Genomic DNA, 11,410 nt, shown 5'->3' with positions numbered 1-11,410 from the left:
ACAACCAATCATCTTCTGTGAAACTACTTAAAACTTTATTCTTTTCCACAATGAAGTATTTAAAGTTTTAATTTCTTATCATACTACACGAAATTATTTTAATGGCTTAATGTCAATGTATGATTCCTAACCTTATCATGCTAAGCTCATAGACTGTACCTTTCTCAGTTGTCATCAGAGAGGCTTTCTCCAGCAGTTGATGAGAGCAGAAACAAGGACAAACAGACAGATATTAGAGGATCTTGGGCAACAACACAGAAAAGAGGGAAGAATTGGAGGAACTAGATGGGTAGAAGACATCAGAAGAATATGACCCACAGAGTCAATAAACAAGGTTCATAGGAGTTCATAGAAATGGCATGACCATCATGCCTCCTGCATTGATATGAGAGAAGTCCTCTGCATACATGAAGTGGTTGTTTAGCATGGGGTATTTGTGCCACTCCTCACATAGGGAATGGGATGTATGACTCCTTTGCATCCTTCTGTACACTTTCTACTGGGTTGTCCTGTCCAGCCTTAATATAAGGGTTTATGCCTACTGTTATTTGGTCTTGATATGCTATGCTTGCTTGATATCTCTGGGAAGTATGTTCTTTTCTGAGGGGAAAAAGAGGAGCAGTGGATTTGGGGAAAGAGAAGGTTGTGGGGGGCTGCTGGGAGGAGTAGAGTGAGGAGAGGCTTTTGTCAGGATGTATTGTATGTATAAGAATAAAAAATTAATAATAAGAAAAAGACAGTGGTTTTCCCAGTTGGGGAATTACTTCCATGAACACTGAAGTGTAACTCTTTGTCTAAGATGTGCCTTCCTTTCCCTTGGGTGAATGTCTTGCAGCTGAATGAGTGAGTCATATGGTATGAAAACCTAAAACTTATAGACACAGCCAGAATCTTAAAGTGCGTGTACTTTCACATATTCCAGCAGGAACTTGTGAGAATTTTATTTTATATTCATACTGTTCAACACTAGCTCTAGTGTGTCTTTTATAGTATAGGATGTTATAACATTGAATGTTTCATTTCTCTAATCAATTTTGGTGTGTTTTTTTTCGGCAGTTTTTTTTTTTTAATTTTATTTTTTGGTTTTTTCGAGACAGGGTTTCTCTGTGGCTTTGGAGCCTGTCCTGGAACTAGCTCTTGTAGACCAGGCTAGTCTCAAACTCACAAAGATCCGCCTGCCTCTGCCTCCCGAGTGCTGGGATTAAAGACGTGCGCCACCATCGCCCGGCTTTTTGGTGTGTTTTTATTTAAAAAACGAAGAGTGGTCTCAAAATATTGTTCCATGTGTATTTTTATGTTAATATACAATAATTACATGAAATGTATAAAGTCTATGCAAGTATTTTGTGAACTCTCCTGCTTATATGTTGTAATATGAGTGGTGGGGTTGCGTCCCCAGCACCCCAGCCGCCTGGCTAGCTTATACCCCGAAATAATTACACAGACACTGTATTCTTTTAAACACTGCTTGGCCCATTTCTATCTAGCCTCTTCTAGGCTAATTCTTGCACCTGGACTGGCCCATTTCTAATTATCTGTGTAGCCCATGAGATGGCTTACCAGGGAGATTCTAGCCTACATCCATCTTGGGCCGGAGATTCATTGCGTGCCTCTGCTTGGGAGCGGGGAGCATGGTGTCTCTCTGAGCTCACTTCCTCTTCCTCCCAGCATTCTGTTCTGTTTACTCCTCCCACCTATGTTTTAACCTATGAGGGCCAAGCAGTATCTTAACCAATGAAATCAACAGATTGATATATGACACTCCCACATCACTTATATAAAAAAATGCAACTCATAACTATTTGATTCTGTCACATCACAATAAAAAAATGCAACTCATAACTATTTGATTCTGTCACATCACAATTGCAAATTTAAATATAATCTTGTTCACAAAATAACTAAGTTTATTACATGATTTTTTTCACATCAAACTTGATTTTAGAGTTGAAATCTGGAAACAGAGTTGAAAATGTATTCCAAATACAAGTTCTAAGTAATGGGGTGTGGGAAGAATATAGACTAAATAAAATGAAGCAGGTACAGATAGATAAAGAATAACAGAATAGTTGTAATGTGTCATAGGTAGTTTCAGAGCCTGAACCAACACTACTTAGAGTAAATGAATAGTACCATTTCTCTTAAACAATAATTTAAATATTTTGATGGGGTTAAAATATTTGATTAATGATTATATTATATTTGATTTGAGGATAACAAATAATAATTATATAATTCCAAGCATTATAGGTGATACAAATGGAGAATGAATTATTTTCTGTTTTCTACCTATGAACCTATTGCAAACCTTATGGATTATATGAAAGTGTACTTATTGAACTCAGAGCTAATATTTCAATATATAATTTATATGTCTCATCTATTTTCAAAGTTTCCTAGTGTCATCAGTGAAGCTTGTATGAGATTGTCTAAATATGAGAAATGGGAAAGAAAGTAGCAGAATGAGCAACACTTAGCAATAATTTCTGTGAGCATATTCTATTATGGAAAATGATAGACTCCAAAGATACAATGATTACATTTTAAACTATATTACCTTCACACAAAGTAATCAAAATATGAACAAATGTCAAAGAATAAGCAGCAAAGGACTGGTATGAAATGGATTTAGGAAACTATACAGAAATGAAATAAATACTTGCTATAGTTCTAAATGGTGTAAGTTATACAAATGTATATATCACTATTTAAGATAACATCTAAAACTATAAATATCTATGATGTCATTAATTTTGTGAGCTTACTACCACAAAATTTTGGATCAAATATACCATAGTATAGAAAATGGCACTATGTTATCAAAACTGTTGAATAGTTAGTGATGGACGGGAAATTTACTATTATACTGTCGAATAATTATTTTGTACACTGTGAAGATTTGTCAATCAGATTAAGTTAATAAAGAAGCTAACATACTAACAGATAAACAGGATAAGATTAGGAAGGAGAGCTAAACTAAGAATGCTGGGAGAAATAAGGGTGGAGCTAATGAGTCATGAGCAGATGCTGAGAGAAGCAAGATGGGCATGTCATACTGAGAAAAGGTATCAAGCCATGTGGCCAAACATAGATAAGAAATATGAGTTAATTTAAAATGTAAGAGTTAACTAATAACAAACCTGAACTTTTGGTCAAGCATTTATAATTAATATTGTATTTCTGAGCGATTTTTTGGGAGAGGCTGCTGGCACAGGAAAATTCCACCTACAGTCTATATTATTATATTATTCTATTTATGCATGTATGCCTGCTTCACGGGTTTCAGAAACGGTTCTGGCTGACATGCTTTTTAGGGAACAGCTTCCATAAAGTTTCTTTGTTGCTCTAGCAGTTGTGGCACCTGGAAGAATGAAACCAATAAATGAGACAGACTAAAGTCTCATGCAGTAGTTAAGTGCATTCAGAGGAAAAGATAATATATACTATAATGGTTAAGAAGAATCACAAAAGTAAAGCATACAATCCTAAGGGCAAGCCACCCATTGCAGGCAAGCCCCACATGGCAAATACATATTTTTCCATAGAGGCATATAACAAATATTAAGGGCCAGTTGTAAAGTGTGATCCAAAGTAAACTCACTCCTATCTTCTATACCTGAGAAGAACATGAGAACCCTTTTCAAGAAAACATCTGTATTTTTTACAGAAACTGAAGTCGCAAAGCTTTTTTCTTGTTTCCCTGTAATTTTATCACATGCAAAATTCTACTCATATAACTTCATTTTGGACAATGTTTAAAAAATATTAGCAAGCAAAGTGATCTAAAATATTGCTAAGGGAGCCATTCTTCTAAATATATGCTGTAAACTTAAGTGCCAATTAGTATCTATTAATAATTAATATACTAATCAATTCATTCAAAATGGTTATACATATTAATATTATATTTAAAATTTCATCATGAGGTGAAATCAAAGGCAAAAGTCACTTATATCCATATGCAAACAATGACTGAACCCATTTCTTGATTACACCGAGAAGATGACACCGATGCTGATCAGAATTCCCATCCAAATATACAGCAGTGTTCGTTCAATGTGTGGAAGATGCTAGAAGTATAGGCACTCATCCCATTACCGGAAATACACATGGGCCCCAAATCTCCCTTCAAGTTAGATTTCTCTCTGAAGTAGCAACTTGGTATTGCATAATTGAATCAAGCTCTTAAAGCCAGGAATTCAGACCCTTTTACTTGGAAATATTGTCTAGTATTTTCTTTTCAAGTAATTCAGAATTACAAATTCTCAATCAGTATAAACAGTCAACACTATATCCCTGGAATTTTTGCTCTTTATTTCTCCAAAGAGCAGAATTTTTCAACAAAAAACAAGCAAGCAGAGCTAATGACCAAAATCCCCACCCTTATGGAAGAGAAGTAATGATAGTCTTATAACAATGGAAATAATTCCTGTTCCTTTACCAGTGTAATTGCGTGGTAGATATTAGAAAGATGGTGTTCACAATGATGACCATTGCACAACATCTACACATTATTTCTTTGATTTATTCTTTAGATTTCTAAGGACATTGATTAAGCTTATATTTAAAAAGGGAATCTGTGCTGTGAGATTATGCTATGCAGTGGATAAAAATCCTAGCATTTTTTCAGAGGAAAAAAATGTTGTCTTGCAGCACACAATTCAGTGATGCCTCATTGTTTTAGTGCCACTTATGGGGAATTCAGCACCTTCTGGTATTCATTGGCATCTATATAAGCAGATGGACACACACATATAAATATGCTAATAAAAATGCTTTTTAAAAATGAAATGATTAGAATAATATTGTCATAGATTGTTGAATTCATTCTCCAATTTATCTCATATGTATATTCAAAAACTTCTAGGCTATCTCTGACCAGGGAGGGACTATGGGTAGAAGAGTTTCCAAGGCTGGAACACACAATGCTTTCATTTTCCTATTTTCAGTCAGGAAGCTAGTGTTTTGCTGGTTTTCCTACCTGTCCTTCTGCTCTGACTTCCAATATAGGGATCACTATGAGAACTTTTATTTCATCTACTGGTGTTACTACCTGCTACCCAACCTCATTCTTGATAGACAGAAACTTTATGAAATTATCTGTAAAATAGAGATCACTTTTTCCTTTTAAAATTTAAACGTATTTGTTGACTAGGTCTAAAAGCAAATATATTTTCTTATGATGTGTTGAATCAAGGAGTCCGAGGAGCTACCTTAAAAAATAAAATGTGAATATATCTGCTAAAATGCTGCTATAGGTCTTTAGTATTCAATTTCACAGCAAACTCCAGTCATGTGTAACTGTGTTAATGTTATGACACAAATATTTATAATCACATGCTACATTCATCTAATCCTTTCCTGATTTCTTAAGAATGTACTGGTAGTATCTAGTTTGGTTGATGTTGCTGTTATTGAAATGTTTATATATCAAAAATGTTCATTTTATTGAAGAAACTATCATATACATGTATATGTATAAGCACACATATATATCTATATATACACATATCACACACATGTGCACACAGACACATACTCATGACTATCTTCTGAACTGAGAATCTTAATTTGTCTCATTAAGGGCAGTGATGCATGGAGAAGTAAATGACTCCTCAATGATTCTAAAATGGCTCCTCAGACTGCAAACCCTTGGAACTAAGATTCAAAGTCATGTTTGCATGCTAAAAGGCTCTTACCAAGACCATGGATGTATTAAATATTTAGTTTTATTTTCAACTTAAGAAGTCACTTCAAGATCTCCTGAGTAAATTAGAAGCATGAGGACCTTGGTGGAGGGCTGGAAGGGGGAAGGGGAGAGGCAGGGAAGGGAGCAGAGAAAAATGTAGAGATCAATAAAAATTAAGAAAAAAAGAAGTCACTTCAAAACGATGAGTATCCCAGAATAAAGTCTCCTATTCTTACACACACACACACACACACACACACACACACACACACACACACAGATGCACACACACAGAAGAGTCTAAGAATACAGACCTATTTTGTTTTTAGATGCATCATTCAAATAAAAATATAAAAGCTTCCATTTTATTTCTGACAAACTAATTTTCTAACAAGTAACTTTTGAAAAATTAAAACTAAGATCCAGAGCTGAAAAATAACAGGAAATTAGGAGTAAACAATGTACATAGAGAACAAACAGGTCTTTTTGTGATGCTCACAGAAAGTATGCGTTATGTGTCTGAAAGAATGTGCCTGCCCCATTTCATTTCTCGGTTCATTTTGATTTTAGTTCAAGGTTAGGAATGTGAAATCCAATAGATTACAAATTATAGTTTATACCACAGACACAACAAGCAAACGAGATTGCCTTGACTCTTTCTTTTATTTTTATTGTGTCATCCTGACTTTAAAACACATGTCTAACGACCAAATTGAGAAAATGATCCAAAATCACCACTGTGATTTCATTTATTTTGTTTTTATGTTCACTTGGAAAAAAAGAAAAGTAGAAAGTGTATTTAACCCAATTGGTTATTAGAATTGTGATTCTCTGAACTCTTCCATCTCATACAAAATTTTTATTGTTAAGCAACTATCAAATAGGCTTGCATAATTTACCTTTAATAATGAGTCTCCCTTTCTACATTAAATTGTTTACAATAAAGACAGCAGGCTTTGAATTTTATAGGAAAAAATCCTATCAACAGAGTGCAGAAAAGATGAAAATCTCACTCTGAAATATGTAATTGCCTTCACTTAACGATATGCACATTTTGAGCCATCGCCATTATAATAAATATCTTTAAAAGGATGTTGTGGCAGGAGAAGAACAACAATTTATAAAGAAACAAATATAAAAATTGCTATATTTTGCCCTTTTATGAGCACCAAAGTAGTAATTCAAATGTATGAATAGCTAGTCTGTAAGTTCAAAGACTTTTGAATGACTCTGATAATTCCACAGATAAGAAGATATTATAAGCAGTTGCAGATTCAATATTATATGCTACAGAATAACTATTTCTATGTTTTTATTGTACTCTAATTATGCCAACTTTCACAGATATTCTGGGTAGTGTATTTTCTGTTCTTCAGAGACAATTCTATTTTCTGGATACATTCTCCACCACTTATTTTATTTTATTTTTTATTTTTTTATTGAAAAGAAAGAAAAAAGAAAAAAAAATTCCGCTTCCTCTCAGCCTCCCATTTCCCTCCCCCTCCTTCCACCCATCTCCCCCTCCCCCCACTTTTCTCCTCCTCTCTCTCCAGTCCGAAGAGCAGTCAGGGTTCCCTGCCCTGTGGAAAATCAAAGGTCCTCCCCCTTCAACCTAAAAAAAGATATACCTATGAAGATTCAAGAAGTATACAGAACACCGAATAGGCTGGATCAAAAAAAAAATCCCCTCACCATATAATAATCAAAACACAAAGCATACACCTTCCACCACTTCTTATAGCAACAACTCATATATTAAATTAAAAAGGATTGTCAAGGTTTGCATTCTACGGCTTTTTATTCTTGTTGTTGTTTGATTTGATTTTCTCTCTCACTATCTTTCTCTTTTTCTCACTCTCCCTAGCTCTCGTTCTCTCTCTCTCTCTCTCTCTCTCTCTCTCTCTCTCTCTCTCTCTCTCTCTCTCTCCTGTGATTTCTAATTTATATTAATACTAAAGGCCCCAAATCAGATACTAGGGGTGAAAGCTGAAAGATCAGAGAAGCTGAACAGCCGAACAATAGTTCTTAGCTCTATAAAATCCTCAGAAAAAATGGGGTATACTCTCTTTACGGAATGCTGTCTCTAAGAAACCTCAGACTAAATCTTGCATTTCTGTCTCTTCCCTGCCTTATATTCCTCTCTCTGCCCAGAACTCTTCCTGTCTCCCCCTCCCTAGTGCTGGAATTAAAAGTGTATTACTCCCAAGTACTAGGAATAAAGGTGTGATCCACCACCATCTGGCTCTGTGTAGCCCAGGGTGATCTTGAACTCATAAAGATCTGTCAGCCTCTGCCCCCTGAGTCCTGGCTTAAGGTATATGTTACCACTGCTTGGCCTTTATAGCTAACTAGTGGCTAGCTTTGCACTCTGATCATTGGGCAAACTTTATTTTTTAGATCACAAACAAAATATCAACACACACAACACACTCTGTTTGTGTGTATGTGTGTACATATGTGTGTGTGTGTGTGTGTGTGAGAGAGAGAGAGAGAGAGAGAGAGAGAGAGAGAGAGAGAGAGTGTTTGAATATGTATGTAAATTGCAAATATGGTGTAAATGCATTTGTGTTGCTTATGTATATTAGTGTGGGTGTGCACATGTGATACACAGGTGTGGAGTGTGAGAACAAACTTCTGTGTCAGTCTCTCTTGTTGAAGACAAGTTTTTTTGGTTGTTTTTACATGCTTACTCAGTTTATTGAACCTTGAAATCAAGTAAAATTCTCCTGTCTTTACTTCCCATTTCAGAGTTGGAGCACTAGGCTTAGAAATGTGTGCTATAGTGCTTGCTTTATTTGTGTTTTATAGGCTCAAAATCAGGGCCTTAGGCACGTTTTTTCAGTGTTTGATTGTGCACTAACTTATCTCCCTGTTTGTATTCTATTGTTTTTCATTGGTTAACATATGAGATAACTAAAGGCTTCTCCATTGTGAAGTAGAAAATGTGCATATGTGCCCATGTGTGTGTGTGCATTTGTGTTTAGGTGTGTATGTGCTTTTAGAGAGATTATGTTCATATGAATGATTCATATATATTCTCTCATTGTTTTCTTCCATTTGCAAAAAAAAATGCCACAGAAGTTTTTCATCTATTTTCACCTTCTTATTTTCCTTCTTCCTCCAATTTATGTGTTTCATTACGTATTGATTATCTAAGCTTTCTAAAAAGCTCAGTTATTCTGTCTTCTCTCATCTCCAGTGTATTAAACACCCTTATCATTCTCAATTTCTTAATCTAATCTCATATACACACATGTTGACTTGTATGTTTTCATTCTAATTAAGGATAAAACTTACATAAACTGCTTCTCAGCACCTTTCAGCCATGTTTTCTTCCTTCCTTCCCTCCCTCCCTCCCTCCCTCCCTCCCTCCCTCCCTCCCTCCCTCCCTCCCTCCCTTCCTTCCTTCCTTTCTTCTTGGAAGTAAAGAAGAACTGACATAGGTATTCTGCCAATTTTTAAGCATTTCTATCCCAATTAAATGTTCTAGAACTGAGAATATAACCACATGAGTTCATGGAGCCAAAGAAACCATTGGGAGTTAGACTTTAGGCAAAACTCTAATAATAAACTGAGCTAAATAAGTTCCAATTTTAACAGGAAGGCTACCGTATTTCTTGGAGTTTCCTGAAATCACTGTAATTCAGAATCAGTAGCTAAAAGACCCCAGAAAGCCAGACATATGATTACTAACACATCAAATTAATTAGATCTTTTCTATTCATATTTTATCTACCCAACAACTCATTCTCTCCTTCCTTGCCCTACACACACTCCCTAGCTCCTAATTTTCTCTTATTTTTTTTCTCTTTCCTCTGTCTCTCTTATCTTTCAGTTTTCTCCATCAATTTTTTTTCAGCCAATACTTCTTTGTCATAAAATATATTTCTTTATTCATTTCTTGTAAAACAATTCATCGCCCCAAAAAACAGAAAGAGGAATATTTTGTTACTTTTTAAAAGATTCTTATTTTACATACCAGTCCCAGTTCCCTCTCCTTCCTGTTCTCCCACTCCCTCCACCTTCTCCCCACCCCACCACCATCCATTCCTCAGAGAAGGTGAGGCCTCCCATAGATAGACAGCAAAGTCTGTCTAATCACTTGAGGCAGGACCAAGCGCCCCCCCCCCGTATTAAGGCTGAATAAGGTAACTAACTCCATTGCTAGTGGCCCCACAAACAGCTTATGCCACACAGCTGACACCCATATTCAGAAGCCTAATTTGGTCCTATGCTGGTTCCCCAGCTGTCAGTTTTGGGTCGGTGAGCTCCCATAAGCTTGAGTTAGCCGAATCGGTAGATATCTCCATCATTGTCCTGGCCACTTTGTTCCTAATATTTCATTTACTTAAAAATTGAGCGTATTTATGGTAAAAGTATTGTGTTGGTTATACTGCATGGTACTTCTGTCCTTCAGGTTTGATCTTTTAAAAGTAGCCTTGTTAAAATAATGTATTTTTTTTTCAGTGTAGTAGTTACATTACCGCTATGGGGGTAACAAACTTTTCTCTGTTTGAATTTGGGACCTAACTCAAAAGAGGACATCTATTGCTGGAATTGTAAACATGCTCAAAAACCTAGAGTAGGGGCCGACTAAAAGACCTATATTGGGAATTCAATAATCTTTTCTGTGTAAATAGACACAGCATGAAGCATTCACGTAAATATTTACTTTCTACAGAGGCAAAGGTGTTCTTGCAGTGGAAAGTGCTGAGTGCAGATACTTCTGGCTGCACAAGATGCTAAAAATATATGATAGTAGAATGTGCCGCCATATATAATACATTCATGCCAACTCACCTAAGACTCCAGGAAGAATGCAGAAGATAGGGCTAGAACAATGTAAGAGCCAGGGAATAAACATGAAGGCTATGAAAAGCAGTCTTCTTGGCAAGATAGAGGCATTGTAGTCAAGAACTGACCACAGGCCACACCTGTTCCTTATCAGTATTAGAATTACCCTGGGTTGAATAAGTGCTCAGCAGTTCTAGACTTCAATTCAGAGCTATTTTTTACTGATTAAGTCACAGAGTAGAGGAATTATATCTTCAGCTAAGTGGCCACTGATGACTCCACCAGTTTCCAAAGGATATTTCCAATTCAATGATCAAACAGCTACTTCTTTAAGCTAAATGTATCAAAAAACTAACCTAAAAAATTACAATTTTAGGAAAGTTACTGTTATACATAAGAGGAGGTGAAGGCAACTGGGGGATATGAAGAAAAATAGAGTATAAAACATAAATTAAATAACCAGCCAAGAAAACTAATTGACAAAAATGGTTTCAAAGAGCTAATTCATGTAAAAAATCCCAATATATTTTTATTGCCTTACATTTATAATTTTTAGATAAAATTCTTAATATAATATAAAGTAAAATATTCTGAAATCCTTAGGTAATTGTCACTGTATTTTAGAATACACTGCAACATTTAATAAATCCCTGGAAATGTGGAAAGGATAAAATACACATAAAAATTGAAAAATTTTCAGACTTCAAAATTTTAGCATCCATTTATCCACATCAATATGAAGCATCTTAGATACTAATGGTGTTTGAAGGAATCTTGGAAACATCATTTGCAAAACTGGCTAGAAAGGGATTCTTTGCTGATGCTTTGAAATTTAGAAATAAATCCTTGCCCTACACTCAGATAGACTGTGCCTGTAATGCGCTGTGAAATACATGGCACATCATTTGTTAGATCTAGTTAACTATG

The sequence above is a fragment of the Microtus pennsylvanicus genome, chromosome 15, assembly GCF_037038515.1.
Source record: "Microtus pennsylvanicus isolate mMicPen1 chromosome 15, mMicPen1.hap1, whole genome shotgun sequence".
In the NCBI taxonomy this organism is placed as follows: domain Eukaryota; kingdom Metazoa; phylum Chordata; class Mammalia; order Rodentia; family Cricetidae; genus Microtus; species Microtus pennsylvanicus.
Note: the sequence above shows the minus strand (reverse complement) of the source record.